Here is a 17,639-nt window from a genome sequence, read left to right on the forward strand (position 1 = left end):
CAGTAGATCTTAGCTTGCTGTGCTACACAGGGGTGGGATCTACTGAGCAAAGATTGCTGCCTGCTGCTTCCTCTAGAAGCTTAATCCCAGAGGGACACCCACCAGATGCCAACCAGAACTCTCCTATATGAGGTGTCTGTTGACCCCTGCTGAGAGCTGCCACCCTGTCAGGAGGCACAGTGGTCAGAGATCCACGTGAGGAGGCAGTCTGTCCCTTAGCAGAGCTTAAGTGCTATTCTGGGAGATCCACTGCTCTCTTAAGAGGTGGCAGACAGGGACATTTAAGTCTGCTAAAGCTGTGCCCACAGCTGCCCCTTCCCCCAGGTGCTCTTTTCCAGGAAGATGGGAATTTTATCTATAAGCCCCTGAGTGGGGTTGCTGGCTTTCATTCAGAGATGTCCTGCCCAGAGAGGAGGAATCTAGAGAGGCAGTCTGGCTACAGCAGCTTTGCTTCACTGTGGTGGGCTCCACCCAGTCTGAATTTTCAGGTGGCTTTGTTTACAACACTGTGAGGGGCAAACCACCTACCGAAGCCTCAGTAATGGTGGACGCCTCTTCCCCCATCAAGCTCAAGCACTCCAGTTCAAAGTCAGACTGCTGTGCTGGTAGCGAGAATTTCAGGCCAGTAGATCTTAGCTTGCTGTGCTCCACAGGGGTGGGATCTACTGAGCAAGACCATTTGGCTCCCCAGCTTTAGCCCGCTTTCCAGGGGAGTGAGTGGTTCTCTCTTACTGGTGCCTCAGGTGTCACTCTGGTATGAAAAAAATTTCTGCAACTAGCTCAGTATCTGCCCAAATGGCTGTCCAGTTTTGTGCTTGAAATCCAGGGCCCTGCTGGTGTAGGCACCCAAGGGAATCTCCTGGTCTGTGGGTTGTAAAGACAATGGGAAGAACGTACTATCTGGTGCCAGATAGCACCATCTCTCACAGCACAGTCCCTCATGGCTTCCTTTCCCTTTCCTTGGCTAGGGAAGAGAGTTCCCTGACCCCTTGAACTTCCTAGGTGAGGTGACACCCAACCCTGCTTTGGTTCACCCTCCAGGGGCTGCACCCACTGTCTAACCATTCCCAATGAGATGAACTGGGTACCTCAGTTGGAAATGCAGAAATCACCACCCTTCTGCATTGGTCTCACTGGAAGCTGCAGACCACAGCTGTTCCTATTTGGCCATCTTGCCTGGGAATAATCGACACTTCCCTTTTCTTGAAATAGAAGTTGTTTTGGAGACTGATAATAAATAGAAATGTATTTTAAAATTACAGCTAATATACAAAATGTGACTTTTCATTACAACCTCTTATGAATCCCATAAGAGGTCTCCAAAAAGCATCTTGAATGACTCTAATGAAACAAAATTAAGTCAGTCAGAACGAGATTTTAAATCAGAATTAATAATTTATATCATTTGCTGACTGTCTTAATGGGAAAATGACAAGAATAGTTAGTATATTTCTAGAGGAAATCAAGCTGAGGTAGAACATTTTATTACAGAATTTTATTTCAGAGCAAACACATTTGAGATTAAAATCTTAAATTATACATCACACTTTTTAAAATGTAAAACAGAAAATAGAGAAAGAAAAACTATTTCACTTCAGATTCATATGTCAAAATGGAAATTCTTTTTGTTTAATATTGCTGAAATTTTGTGATGAAGCCTTAAAAGTAGAGGGGAGGCTATTTTAAGGCTCTACCTAATGTCAACTTCTGCACTTGACATTAGCCAAAAGGCTAAGAAGTAATCAGACTATCAATGTGTGTACATTCCCTTGGTAAAATTTCGCTACAGATGAAATGAGAAAAGTGGTTAAAAACAAAACCAAGCAAGCAAATAGAAAATCTAGGAAACATTAAAAAGAACCCGGTGAAAAGTTTCTTTGTTTTTGATGCATTGTTGTCTTCATGCATTTGACAATGAAAGATACTACTAATAAAACGTGATGTTCCCTTCTTGTACCCTAGACTCAAATTCCATGTGCAGGACTAATGTTTGCTCTTATTGCCACCTATGGCAGTATTCTCCCTAGGGGGCCCCTTCCTCTGGCTCTTCATGGGCACCAGAACCAGGAAAAGAACACATTGTGCTAACAATAGCAAGATAAAGGAAGACTGGTAAATACATGAGCTGCTGGATATGTGGCCTAGCTTTGTTGTTTTCAGTATGTCACATCCACAGTTTTGTTTTCAATTGAAAAGTGTTAACACTGAGTTGAAAGTTAGGGACCTGGGTTTTAAGTCATGGCTCTGACACTAACTGGCTCTATAATCCTAGGCAAGCTGTTTTACCTCTCAGGGCTTTGGACTAGAATAGTCACTAGGTGACCTCTATGAGCACCATTCAGAGACTTAAAGCCAAAGTCAAAGCGAAGGCCATTGTTTGAACAATGTTATCTTAGATCAAATCACCCCAACTGATCCCAGATATGTGAGAGGCAGTGTAGAAAAGTACTTATTAATGTGCTTCTGGAACCAGACTTGCTCTTATTACCTTTGTGACCAGGGGCAAGTTTCCTTTCTGTGCCCTCATTTCCTTTTCTATAAAATGGGAATAGCAGTACCTATCCCACAGGGTTATTATAAGGATTAAGTGAAATCATCTATGTACAACCCTAAGAGCACTGTCTGTTTATTCCTAATACAGGCAGGAAGAGTTAATGAATTAATGAAGCTAGGTACTTTCCAGCAGCAGATGGGTTCAAGAGCCCAAATGGAGGAGTGAGGCTTTTAAACAAAGAAGACACTTCCTCATAAAGTGGCACTATTTTACTCCACACTCACACCCCCAGTCATTTTCCAGAAAACTGAATCACTAACTCTATCTAACACCAGAATCACCTGGATAGCTTTTATAACAAAATTTGCTGTTCTGATTCAGTAGATCTGGGATGGGGTAGAAAATGTACATTTCCAACAAATTTCCAAGTGATGTTGATATTGGTGGCCCAGGAATCATCCTTTGAGAACCACTGCACCAAATAATATCTTCTTGATTTTTCATAGTCAGAGAACTATCAAGACCTGCATAAATTGGGTGCCTGAGGACACCATCTCACCTGTGTATGACTACCAAAGTACCTGACCACACTTTGAGAACCAATGATCTAGTAAATCACACTGTTTGTTCCCTTCCTCACTATGCTCTGGCCACAATGACTTTTTTCTGTTCTTAAAACCAGCTAAAGACTCTAACTCAGAGTTCTTACAGTTTCTAAGATTTACACTTAGAAATCTGCTCTCCTAGGTGGTCAAATGGCTGGCTCACCTACTCTTTCAATGATCACCACTTCTTTGTAAGTGTTTTATTACTACAGAAATTCATTCCGGACAAAACATATTTGAGATTAGAAACTTTAATTTTAAATTACACTTTTATATAAAGAACTTCCAATTCCAGCTTATTACCTTGTTTCAGCTCCCTCATATCACTTATCCAATCTGTAAATATATCATTTTTTTCGTAAATGTATCTACTTATTTTCTTCCCCCATAGAATGTAAGCTCCAAAAGGTTGGAAGTTCTTTTTTAAGTAACTCTATCCCAAACACCTAAAAGATCACTAGGAATATAGTAAGCACTCAATAATTATTTATCAAATTAATAATAAGCCAAAAAGGAGTCTTTTATCAGAATTAATATTACTGCTCCACCAAGAGTGAAAGTCTCTCTAGTTTTCCCGCCTACCAAACCAGTAGAGATCCAGCTTTCCTTCCAGAAATAATATAATTTTAGTCCTCCTTAGTCCTAGTTGTGTGAAGACTCTAAAAGGAAACTAAAGGATGTTCCATAAAGGCAGTGTTGCTTTGTACTAATTATCTAAATATAAGTAAACCAACTTCTCAGAGTGATCTAAAACAAAAAATATGCAGGGTTATGCCAGTTGCACTGTTGTTTGTTAAGCCAAGAACAAAATGTTACAGAGGGGAGTGAGTTCCATCCACTAAAGAAAACAAAGCCAGCTCACTATGTGTTCTTCAAGAGTGATGCTGCTGACGGATTTTGTTTTTAACAGGTATTCAGTCTATACCCATTCATGGAAGAGAAGAGCTAATTCCTCTGGGTGAGCCAGAGGAACGGGTCTCATGGTCAACCTTACATTCCAGTTTTTACTTAGAGATGCACAAAGAACATGGGAACAGAATGAAGGTTTTAAGAAGTCCTATATCAAAAAGCCTTTGAATTTGGTTAAGCCATGGCTCCCAAATTTTGACCCATCCCTGTGAGGAAAATACTGTTGGAAAAGCAAGTTGGTGGTCCACAGCTTGACTTGAATGCTTATTTTGTTTAGTGACAAACTCTTAGTGGGAGAGCTAACTAGTACACAAGTTCAGTAAGACTGTACAAAGAATATGAACCTTCAGTAAATGAACAATAAGTGGTTCATTTTACAAAGTACTTACCATTATCCAAGTTTCTAGAACAACATTCTAGCTCTTCAGCACTCCCAGGAACCTAATGTGTTTGAATTTCTTCATACCTAGTTTGCAGCTCTTCAATCAAAGTCATGGGAGACAAGGAGAGGTTTTTAAAATTTCCGATAATTTAGCACAGCTTTAGAGGGACATGCATGGAGCGATGAAGAAGGAAGGCAGCCAAATCAGCTGTGTCACATCTGAGGCCAATGGGTGACAGATGTCACTGTCAGACCACCAACACAAACTGATCATTTGGCTGCTCTTTAGTTTTCCCAGAGAGGGGCTTCTAATGAACCCACACAAACTTCAAGGAATTTTCTCTTTGGAAAGGATCAGGGTTTTTCTACAAAGAACGCCAAAAGAATTAATCTTTTGTCACTTGTGTTTATTTCTCAAGAGGCTTTTAGCCTTTGCTGGTCTACAGCTCTAAGTGACAATAATGCACAGGATACATTTACTTTTCTTTGTTTTTCAAGGGGAAGCCAGCCTTCAAAACAGTGACATCCTGGACATTTTCCAGAAAGAGAGAATACGAAACTCACACCTGTGGCACTAACAGACATCAATTTCTCTCTGGTGGTTGCCTGCCAACTTAACTCACCAAATAAACAGGAAGAGAATCTCTCAAGCCTTTATACATGTAGCCAGGACATTGGCTCTTAACTAATGAGTCAAGAAATGCTAAACCTTTTATTAGCAGAACACAGCTAAACCCTCAGAAAATTATAAAGATCATTTTGAGTGTTGTTGGCACCCGAGGCTTGAATTCTAGGAGTTTTGGAAACTGTGCTTGAAGCTAAAGAGACTCTTATCTCAGGTAAGCCAGTGTGGTTATATTGATGCATCTACGGCTTTGTCTGTTCAGTCATACACTCAACAGGCTAAATTGATGGCTTGGTCATTCCTTCAGCTGTCTGAGGGGACGAAGTTCTGCTGTGCTAAAGCAACTTTAAATATTGATTCACACACTTAACTATTCTCTTCCGAACTATTGTTTTCCATTAATGAACTTAATGATATTTCCACACATAAAATAAACATTACATCTCTGATTATGAACAACAGCATCTCTATAAATCACCAAGTTCCTCTCGTTTATGGAAAGAAGGTTGCTAGGATGCTAGTTCCAATAACCTGAATAGCGTGTACATTTAAATATAATTAAGGTAGAAAAGTTCAGAGATCCGGGGGTGGATGTTAGCTCTCATTCCCGTTGTTCAACAGAGGATTATTGGCAATTGTCATGCACAAGGAAGGCTGCTGGTAAGTTCCCACAATTAAGGAGTTGTGAGGGAAAATAATCAGAGGAAAGATGATGGTGAGGGGAAATAAGACAGGAAAACTATTATAAATGGACGAGTAAGACTTGAAACATGATGCATTTAAACTAGGCCTCAAAATATGAGTAGGACTTCTGCCTCAAAACATAGATGGAAATGAGAGGTTGGGGCCAGGTAAAGAGTCTTATAATAGCAATGACAGTGGGAAAGGATCGATAGGAACACATGCCTGGGGGTGAAGAGTGGATGGGATGAGGGGTATATTGAATGTGTATGTGTTTAGCTGAAACATAAGTACTAGCAAGGGAGTTGTTAAAAACAGGTAAAGCTCAAATGATGAATTGGAGCCAAATAATGAATGGCTTTGAATGCTAGATTAAAGAGAGTTGGCAGACAATGAGGAGACACCAAAGGCTTTTGAGGAAGAGAGTGATATTCATTTAATGAATTAGAAAGATGTATCTGGTAATGATGTGGAAGGTGACTGGAGTTTAATGAAGACTAAGGCAGGAAGACTACCTGATTGGTTGTTGCAAGGAAAACATTATAGAAAAAAAATTGAAATGTAATCCTGCAGCAATTAAAATACAACCTGAACACCTAACATGCAAAATGTCACTATCACCTCTTCCTGTTTAGTACCCTCTATGTAAATGATTTATGAAGACTTAAAGCAAAAATATAATGCTTTTTCAGGTTACTCTTTAGAATATGAAAGGGATCAATCACAGTCATAAAAAGCACAGTTTTATTTCATACATTTTACTGCTTGGCTCATCAATAACAGAGGGCATATAAAAAGCCAAAATCAAGTATCTTTGCTAGACTATGTAAAAGACACATGTGGTATCTTCCAAACATAAAAAAAATTTTCAGACTTCAAAGCTAGCATTCTTCTGTGACTCAGGTCATGAATAAAAACAGAAAAATAGTCCTAAGTACTGCTGTCCTACTTCATTTGATGGAAGAATTTTAGCTAAACTCTATAGCTTGCTCTTGAATTTAAAAAAAATGAAAAAGAAAAAAGAGAGGCAGGAAATGTATTTTCATTGCTGTTCAGCAAAGCAGCTACACAATGCTGAAGGAAAAAAAAGAATGACTTTAATATAAAAGTCTTGGATTCTGGCAAGCTTTGGATTACTCATACTGTTTGGTTCTGAAGGTCATAGAGGGAACCATATGTCAGTAGCAGCATGCCAGATGCCATTTTTTCAGGCCTAAACAAAAATACTGCAAATAATTACTTTGAAGTTATCTTTTTCCCTTTTCCCTTTTGCTCCTCAGCTGATGTCTCTTTTTTTCATTTTCATTTTCTTTTTTTGTCTTTACCAATTAGGTAACTATGAAGTATATGATAAGTCTAGTCAACAGAATATATTTTCAGAATGTAGTTCTTAGAAGTGATCATTTAAACGGCAACATGGTATATAAAAATAAAGATTATGGAGAAGAAAATAGCATCATTTTTAACTTCTGGCATCTTAGTATGTTTGTTTAACAGCATCTACTTTAAGAATCAACCATCATCATTGTCTTTTGCTTTTCCTGTTATGGTTTTCAGCTCAACAAATTCTAGCTTCCTGATTTTGTCATACTGGGAATTCTGCTGCACTCACTCATCAGATCTATTTTTGGCATCTGTATCCTGTTCTCCATCTCTAAGGGCATATTATTACTTTCTTCAAACTGACTTGGTGTCTGGTGACTTCTCAGACAGTTTGAGCAACTCAATAGGACACAATCATTCCATTAACTGCTATAAAACAAAAACCAAGTTATATCCTTATTTTCTGACTGGAGGTTAGTATTGTCCTATTACTGTGTCTCTATTGTCTTCTGTGGATGTTGGACTATATTTTCAATATTCATTACAGCCATTCTCCCAAATTATTAAATTCCCAGGGCTAACGCTCTTTTTATATAAAAAGAAGCCAGATAGATCAAGGGCTACTGCCTCTGTGACAATAGGGCCTGCCCTTTCTGTTGGGATTTCCAGTCGTGGGAATGGGTTGTAATTAGTGGTCCCATATGCATCAAGAAATTTTACACACATGTCCAAATGCTAAAACATGCAATCTCTTATCCAAACAGAAATATGATTGCATTTATTATTTTTATTCATATAAATTTATTCAACAAACATTTGCTGAGCACCTACTGAATACAACAGACTGATATGCATACTGTAGAGAGGATACAATGATGTATGGGGCACAGCCCCTGCTCTCAAGAAGCTTCTAATTTTTCAGAGCATGAAGTGGGTGATGATATAAGGTAAGTATACAAATAACTATAACACAAGGTAGAACATAATTAAAACAATTAAGAAAATGTTCTAGAGGAGGTCAGATCATAAGTGTTGGCTAAATCAGAAAAGGATTCAAGAAGAAATAGCAGTGGAGCAATGGAGTTTAATGGAGAGCATCTCAACAGGCAGAGATAAGAGAGGAAATGATCTAGGTAGAGGAAACAGCATACACACAGGCATGGAGGCAAGAAAACACATGGCAAGATTGGAGACAGGCAAGGGATTCAGTCTGATGAACCATAGGATGTACATGCTTTGGTGGTGGACAATAAAACTGTAAAAGTGGGTTGAGGCTATACCATGAAGGACCTCAACTAGACTGGGAAGTTGTATTTAATGCACAATGGGGAGGTAATAAAAGCCTCCAAGAAGGATAATGACTTCCTGACTGTGTTTATTTCTGCATCTGTTTATTTTCGCCTCTCCATATTTCAAAAGAAATGTAAAGCAACTCACAAAAATAAGATGTAATAGGATAAAAAGCTGTACAGAGTCCAAGATGAAGGGTCAAAATCCTAATAGTCAAATGACATCAGGAGTAGATTGTGCACAAAAATCTGTAAAGAAGATCCTGCACAATTATTAACAGTAAAGCACACAGTCAGCTCTGGGTTTCTAATTCACCAAGCCAGAGCCTGAGATGTAATATGTGGATAAATGACACAATCAGAACTGTACTTTACAAAGGTCAATCTGGCCATGGCAGGAAGGAGGAACTGGAGTGTGGACAAGGTAAGAAAAGGGTAGACTGTTCAGAAAGTTATTACAAGAGCAAGAATCTTCACAAGGGTGATGACAGACTTTCTTATGGCATTTAGTTTCTCTTAATAGAAGTCTGGCAAAGAGGATAATCTCTTGCTCTGATATCTTATTGGTCCAAAGCATGTTGCAAATGACAAACCCGAAAGATATATAAAACTCATTTGGTGCTATTTTCTGACTGCTAGAGATGTTTTCCCTGGGGTGTGTATGTTGCACAATTAATTTCTTTTAAGAGATTCTTCCCTGACTGTCCCCAGGCAGTTGGCAGGTTAAAGTCCTTTGTGTCCTTTGTATGCAACAATAATATCTTTAACAGTTAGACTGTGTGGTACCTTTCAGAGTGGACTACCCTTTTGCAGTCTGAACACTGGTAAGCCATTTGAGAATAAATGTTCATTTAATAACCAGTTTCTTTCAAAATAAATACAGACTAAGCTTTTCTTCCCTTTTGTAGTGTTCACTTTCAGTATGATGATATGTGATGCTAGCAGCAGGGAAAAGAGATAGCTTGCAAAGGCAACTGCAGCTCCAAAATCACAAAAAAGGAAGTCAAAGTAGTAAGGATACACATTCATTTCATTTTAGAATGCCTGGCCAAGGCAGCAAGATCTACTTTAATAACAGCAGTTGTATCCTGTGGTGAAAGTACGTTACTCCCTGCTCGGCCTAAATTATTCAGAAGCTGGAGTAAGTAGAGAGGGGGAGTAATTATCACTACTAATGGGGCATGCTAAGCTTTCCAAACAACATAACATTCAAAGCATACACACACATATTCAAACATATATACATGTATTTCCAAGTATACTCTATATTTTCAGCTATACTTTTGTCATCATATACTGTCAAAAGGACCCTCTTTTATTTCCCCTTCACCTTCCTCCTGGATTACTCCATGGTTCTATTCTTCTTCTTTCCTTTCTCCCCACCACTTATCCTTCTGACCAAATAGCCTGCAAAAGGAATAGCTATCAAATACCTCTAATAACTCTACAGCTCTTTATTTCTGATTAGTCACTAATCAGATGCTTTTATGTTTTGTTGTATACTATGAGAGAGAGAGAAAGAGAGAGAGGGAATGACACACAGAAAAGATCAAGAGAGAAAGAACAAAGTAAATCATAACAGTGTAACAGTGGTTCTCAAACTTCAGCATACATCAGGATCATCTGGAGAACTTGTTACAACAAAGACTACTGAGCCCACCTTGAAAGTTTCTGATTCAGTAGGTCTCAGGTGAACCCAAAAACGTGCATTTCTAACAGGATCTCAGGTGACAGTGATGCTGGCAGCCTTGGGACCACATTTAGAAAATCACTGTACTAAAATGTTACTAATAATGTTAAAACTACCTGGGGGTTTTTTCGCAATCCCATGTTCCTTTCTCCCCTTAAGAAGCCATTACTGTGCTTATTTTAAAGATCATTTCCTTGCTTTTTCAAAACCCCTAATTTTGTCATGTGTATGTCTCCCTGGACTATAATAAATAAATGGAGATATATACAGACAGCAGTGAAAAGGAATGAACTACAGCTACACACAATAACATGATGAATCTCAGAAACATAATTTCAGGTAAAAAAACAAGTTACTGAAGACTACATGTAGTACATTAGTATTTTTTAATGTTTCAATGCTTTTCATTTCCAGTTCTGCTTGATGACTTCCCCAGAAAGCCTTAATGTTTTTCACAGGTAGTAAATTGAATGTGCTTCACAACTTCCTTCCAAGGATCTCTAAGCACATCACACGTTCTTATTTAATCTAAAGTTGTGAGGTTGGTAAGAAAAGACATTTCCTAATTTTTTAAAGTAAATTAGAACTGTGAGATACAGAAAAAAATTATCTGAGGGTAAATGTTGTTGAAAAAATAAAGCCTAAAATTCCAGATTCTTGTAGACTTTTGTTGATGGCAATTAATTTTATGTCTACCAGCAATGGGATAGCATAACATAGTTTAAAAAAAAAAAAGTTCTGGCTAGGAATTAGGAGAGGTGGGTTCTAGTCCTGACCTTACTGTGGACAAGTCAATTCATTTCTCTGGGTCTGTTTCTTCACCTACAAAATGGGATTGATGGCCTTGAAACTGTCTTCAAAGGAGACCTTGAAACTGTCTTCAAAGGCATTCTTCAGAGATCCATCTGAAACCACATTGGGCAATAGGAGGATGAGCAAGCAGGAGGCACACGTAACATTTGAGGCTCTCTGTTTCTATCTGAGCCATTGAATTTTGGCTGATTTACATATACTACACTATTGCAAAAGAGCCCATTTGGAGAAATAATTGTACTGATTGAAAAATCAAAGTTTGTAAACCACAGAATTAAGAAATTTGTAAGGGCTCTTCTATCTCCAAAGGCTCTTCCTATTCTAAACCTTTACTGCCTTTCTCAAAGTGATCCATACCCCACCATCACCACTACCAAAACTCTTTGATCTCAGTCTTGCTTTTTTCTTTAGAGAGACTTGAAATGTCAGCTCCCTCAACTGCTCCTCTCAATACCAAAAACCTGTTTATTGCTATATCCACTCTCACCTTCTTTAATGCAGTCTCTGAAGAATTCTCCTGATTTTCCCGTATCAGTGAATAACACCCTTTTCTAGTCCATTATCCACATTGATGCCAAAGTGTTTTTTGAAATAAAGCAGAGTGAAGGAATTACAGGTACATAGCTGACTTAGACTTCAGATCATAGATATACTTCTATCCCTTATCTGTGCTGTTCATCCTCATGAATCCCTATAACCAAGGTGGGAGTTAAAGCTAATTAATCAGTGATGTCATTAAACACTTTTTACTTACTTTGTGTTATAATAAAGCAATCCAGTAACTATCTTCTAGTACCTTTTGCCCTGAAAAAACCATGTAGTCACCAAAATTTCTTACTGGAAAATTTCTCCCAAGATCTTTGACTACTAAGGTATAACACATAAATTACAAATAAGTGATTACTACATTGAAATAATAAAATGCACCAATTCTCCTCTTTAGGGTGGTTGTAATCTATGAATTTCTCCAAATATATGCCTTGAACAACTACCATCCCCCCCAAAATAAGATCAGAGATCCCATATGATAATATCCTGGATCAACGTTCCTTTGCTCTAACAAAGGATGGTCATTGGTTATTTGATTTAACAAATATTTATTGAGGACTTGCACTGTGCTAGGTACTGGTCTGGGCATGAAAGATACAGCCATGAGCCAAACAATACACTGTGCTTTTTATTGTTTTCTTCTCAAGATTCACTCTCTGTCCTCTATCCACTGTTCCCCAAGAGGATGACCCCTAAGAACCGGTTCACCTGGGCTCCTTGCCAACTGGTTTCTCCCTGGGTTTTCACAACAAAAGGCATCGGTAGGAGAACGGCATAAATGAGAAGAGTCGGCCATTTCTTCCCCTGCTCCTCCTTACTACCAGAGCCATGTCTTTCTCATTCAGCAGTAGAGTCCCTCTAGCAAGACATCTTCTTTCAGGCAATCCCTCATTCCCAGACCCAGCTCTCACTGGGCTTTAGTAACATTCTTTCCTCCTCTCTCCCTATCAAGTCTAGTTTCAATATAACTTATTTCCTTAACCCTGCCCAAACTTACCACTGGAAGTAATCCTTTAAAGTCTCTTTATTTGAACTGTCTAAAGTGATTTCTGTTTTCTGATAAAACCCTGATGTTATACAGTCCCTGAACTTACATATCGCACATCTTATTCTCCCCTCCTTCTAGGGGGAAGAAAGAGACAACATCAAGTATACAATGTATAATGAAATACAGTAATATGTGCTAAGAAGAAACAGTGAGGCTGGATAAGAGTAATTGGGGTGGGAGAGGTGGAGACTATTTTAACAGATTGTAGAAGGGAAATGTATCTAAAGAAGTAACATTTTAACATAGATCTGAATAAAATGATGGAATTCATCATATGGGTATCTAGAACATTCAGAACAGAGGAAACAGCAAGTGTAAAGACCCTGAGGTGGGAAGTTACTTGGCAGATTGGAGGAACAGCTAGAAGGTCAGTGGGGCTATTTGATCATATTGGCTTTATTTACATTCATTCCTTCAAAAAATACTCATTTATCATCTATTATGTTTTAAACACTGTTCTGGAGAACTGAGATGACAACCATAGTCTCTGCCTTCATGGAACTAGCAGAAACAGTAAAGATATCCTTTCTTCTATTCAAATTAGGAAAGAGGAAAAAGTATACTTAGCACTTGGATTTCTAGAAGGTAGAATAGCCAAATATTTCCATGAACTTTGTTCTAATGTTTACAAGTCAGGTTCAAGCTCCACTCATTCATTAAATTACACATTCAACAGGCTACTAAAATATTTAAAGACACTTACCAAAAAACGAAAACAAAAAACACACAGCCTGGGAAAAATAGCAAGGCCATGTCTCTATATATATTTTAAAAATTTAGAGGTCAGGCACGGTGGCTCATGCCTATAATCCCAGCACTTTGGGAGGCCGATGCAGCTGGATGACCTGAGGTCAGGAGTTTGAGACCAGCCTGACCAACATGGAGAAACCCCATCTCTACTAAAAAAATAAAAACAAAAAATTATCTGAAAATGGTGGTGGGCACCTGTAATCCCAGCTACTCGGAGGCCTGAGGCAGGAGAATCGCTTGAACCCGGGAGGCAGAGGTTGCAGTGAGTCGAGATCATGCCCCTGCACTCCAGCCTGGGCAGCAAGAGTGAAACTCCATCTCAAAAAAAGAAAAAATTAGCCATTCATGGTGGTGCACATCTGTAGTTCCAGCTACTTAGGAGACTAAGGTGGAAGGATCGCATGAGTCCAGGAGATCAAAGCTACAGTGAGCTATTATCACACCATGGTACTGTAGCCTTGGCAACATAGCAAGACCCTGTCTCTAAAAATAAATATATAGGTAGGTAGGTAGGTAGGTAGGGAGATAGATAAATATAGATATTTTAAAATAAAATTGCTAGTTTATGATAGCAAAGTATACAATAGTGGTAACCTAGCTTAGAAATTTAAGGAGAACTTGAAGGATATCCCTTAAAGACCTAAATTTTTTTATTTGATGATGAAGTACAAACATAATAAAAGAAAATATGTCCTAAAAAAAGAAGGTTAAAGTCACATACATATATACATCCATATACATCTAAAATGCAGTATAAGAGAAAAAGAGAAATGATGTTGAAGTCACATAGTAGAGGAATTCCTTCGTATTGAAGTGGACCATAGAACCCTCTGTCTCCTGATTTCATTTAGACAACTATCTGTCTTGAATGAAATAGACATGGATGCACATAAATAAAACTGATCCATCAGGCTATTTATTCAGGCAAACAACATTTATCAAGTACCTACTGTGTGCCAACCACTCTGCACAGCCTAAAGGGAATGCAAAAGACAAGTGAGCTGTGGTCTCAGTCCTTCACCTGCCTATACTCTTAATTTTAGAGACAAGACAAATACTCAACAAGGATTGACAAATATAAGAAAAAAATAGTTCTAATAAGGCACAATTCTAAGTTGTCTAGCTCTAAACAAATGTTTAGTCAGATAACCTATGTTTCAAGGATACTCCATTAAAACCGTACTATAGGAAAATATGAATACATGTGTTTGTGGAGGGGGTTACAGTCAGTGTCACTCTCCTCAGCCATTGCATGTTAAATTTCTCATGAGGTTACCTTTCCCTCTACTTTGTGTGAATTCTGCCCAGAGCCCACAATAGAGAAGTCACTAAGACACACTTTCATGAATTTTTAATCTCTCAGTATTGCTATATTAATTTTGAAGACCTTTTTTCTACACATTGCTCAGAAACAGATCAAGTACATTGAAAATATATCATGTCCCAGGAGGTCCAAATTCTGTCTTATTAATATCTGTAGTAACAGTAAACGACATTCAATATTCTTCACAAACAATTACCAATTGGTTCAATCAACTGGGCACTGCAGACTGATGCAAATAGGATTGTTTTAAAAATCTTCTTTGCGAGAGCAATTTTCACAATGCTTTAACGTTCTACATGACCAAATTCACCCACAACCTAGCATCTACTATAGCAAAGCTCTGTGTTTTGTTTTTTATTCCATGTAGTTATTTCCTCCAAAAATTTACCTTCCTGGCTATATTTTGTTTAATCTAGATATCCAACTAAGTGGAAGTTTCCAAAATAGTTAGAGGGAAAGGTGAGACTAGGTAACAAGGGAAAGCTAGCCAGTAATGAAATTTAAAATACATCATGGGGTGTGAATTATCTATACATAGATAATCAGAAGCTGACTGTATCTTCCAAAATTTCTTTCATTCTTGGGCTTAGATAGCAGCTGTGTATTTCTATATCCTTCTCTGCTCTGTACTGCCAACCCCAGTCAACCAAAAACATTATCATAGCCCTTAACTTGCATCAGGAGATACCATCACCAATTATCTGAAAAATCTGCACCAAGCTTGGTCATAACCTCTTAGTTACAGATTATTTACCACATTTTGGACTTGATCTCTTAAACATATACTTCTAAGGCTTGAAGCCTTCATTGCTGCATTTTCAAAGTTGCTTAAAAATGAATTATTATCTCTATGTGTTAATCCACCCATTAAAATCTATGATTTACATAATAAAAATACCAAGTTGTACAAGTCCCAGAGTTCCCATACAATGTCTCTCCCAAGGAAAAGCAGCAAAAAAGACTTTCATGCTTTTTATTAAATATAAAATAGTTGTTCAAACACACTTTGCCAATACAGGGCCTGCCCAGGAACATTTATGAACATGTTATGCTAATCACTTCTATCAAGCATCTATTATGCACATAGCAGTTTTTCAGACACTGTGGAAGATGCAAAACATAAAGATTAGACAGAGAATTACTGCTCTACATAAGCTTATTATTTAGAATGAGATCTAGGATAGATACATGTAAAAGAGAACAATTGTATATAAAATGCCAGAGTACAAACAAAGGGAGAAATCAACTGAGATAAACATAATTAGGGAAAAATCCTTGAAGTAGATGACTTTTGAGCTGGAGTTTTACTTATTTGAGAAAATCTTCCCCAACAGTTTTTGAAAAAGTAAACTTTCCGCTTGATGGGATTTGGGACCTAGAAGAAAACAACTGAATCTGTTCGTTTATAAGAAAAAAGAGAGACAAAAGAGATCCATCACCTCTGCAGGAGGAAGAAAAACTGCACTTCATAGTTAGACACCCCCACTCCAGAATATGATTCATATCTTTTACCATGAAATAGTTTCTTTTGCCCTGCATTGTTCTACCAAATGATAGAGTAAGATGATAAAGCATTTCATCTGAGGATGCAAAACAGTGACAGGTTAGATTATACATTGAGGTTATTGGGATACAAATGTGATGGCTCAGGGCACCCTTCTTAGGAAAAGAAAACTGATGATCCTTTATATTTCTTGTAGGAAGCAGCAGTTTTGAACACATAAGTCTTAGCCAGCCCTAGTCAAAAGACACAGGGTCCTGTTATTAAAAAAAAAAAAAAAGTTTCTTGCCAGCTCTTCTGGGGTCTATTAACAAAGAAGATTCATCTCTGGCCTCATACACTGCTCTACTTTGAAAGTATTTGAAAAATTATTCTACATGATATTTTTGCCTTTTCACAGAGGAAATAGTCACCTATCTGATTCAAGTAACTATCTAATAATTAGACCTGTTAGTCACTATAGGATATGATATGTCCAAAGGAATAGTTACCTTTCTGACAAACAATGACAATCTGCATTTATTTGAAATCAGAGACATAAATCTGCTGTTCTTGGTATTATAGCATGATTTTTCTTTGCTCCATCTTTATCCAGGGCCAGACTTCCCAAATTTAGAGAGAAGCTTAGACTTTGAGCCAAAATAATGTTTTTGAATTGCCAGAAGCTGCCTGTTAATTTTTCCCATGTTCTTATAAATTCAATTAAAAGCTGAAGCTTAGATCAAATTAAAATGACTTGCTTCATTATCAAACATTCAGCCATCCAGCTGTTCACAAAATAAACATTAATGCATTTCATGTACAATGGTGTTTTCTAACGTTCTCTGTAGGTTCCCTCATGTCTGTAGTCAATTAATAACTTGTTACGTATGTGCTTATGGCAGCCCAGCTTCCTGTTTCCCACTACTCCTTCCACTTCCACAAAGTTTTACAACACTTAAATCCTGACTTTCATGAATCATAACTAAATGCAACATCCTTTGTTTTCTTTTCACTGGAAGCATGCCTCATACTAGAAGATAGAGAAGTCTAACACTTTAAAAACCTTGAATAGAATTCTTCTCCATTACCAAACATTACAATAACAATGCATCTACCACATGTCAACCATGGCAGATACTTGGCATTTTGACAAAAAGTGAGATGCTGAATGTGAATGAGGGACCTGGCAAGATATGCTGCTTCTTTTAGCTGAATATTTGAAAGAAACATATAGGATTGTATTCATATTTGTTTTTATTTTCAGAATAATTAAAAATAAGTGCTTTGAATGTTATCTGAAGATGTATATCTACCTGTAGCAAGAACCACCCCACTCAGTCAGTAACCAGTAATCATCATTAATGCATAGTAAAGTGCTATAGCTGAAACAGATCCATATAGGTGAGAAAATTAGTCAAAAAGGAATGAAATTATTATTAACAAACAACCGAACTGGATTTAATTATCAGCAAAAATCAATGAGGTGAAAATTATCTTTTGCAAACTGAGTACAATTTAAACTGCTTCTCTTCTTCATAATAATGTCTTTCTGAATTTCTATATTTCTAAAGCTTTTTGGATCACCTGAGTCCTTGTGAGCCTGCCTTAGAATTTTAGGCTACCTGGTACCTGTTTCAAGCTAACAGATATTATTCCTGCTCCAACAACTACACA

Source organism: Callithrix jacchus, chromosome X, assembly GCF_049354715.1.
Source record: "Callithrix jacchus isolate 240 chromosome X, calJac240_pri, whole genome shotgun sequence".
In the NCBI taxonomy this organism is placed as follows: Eukaryota; Metazoa; Chordata; class Mammalia; order Primates; family Cebidae; genus Callithrix; species Callithrix jacchus.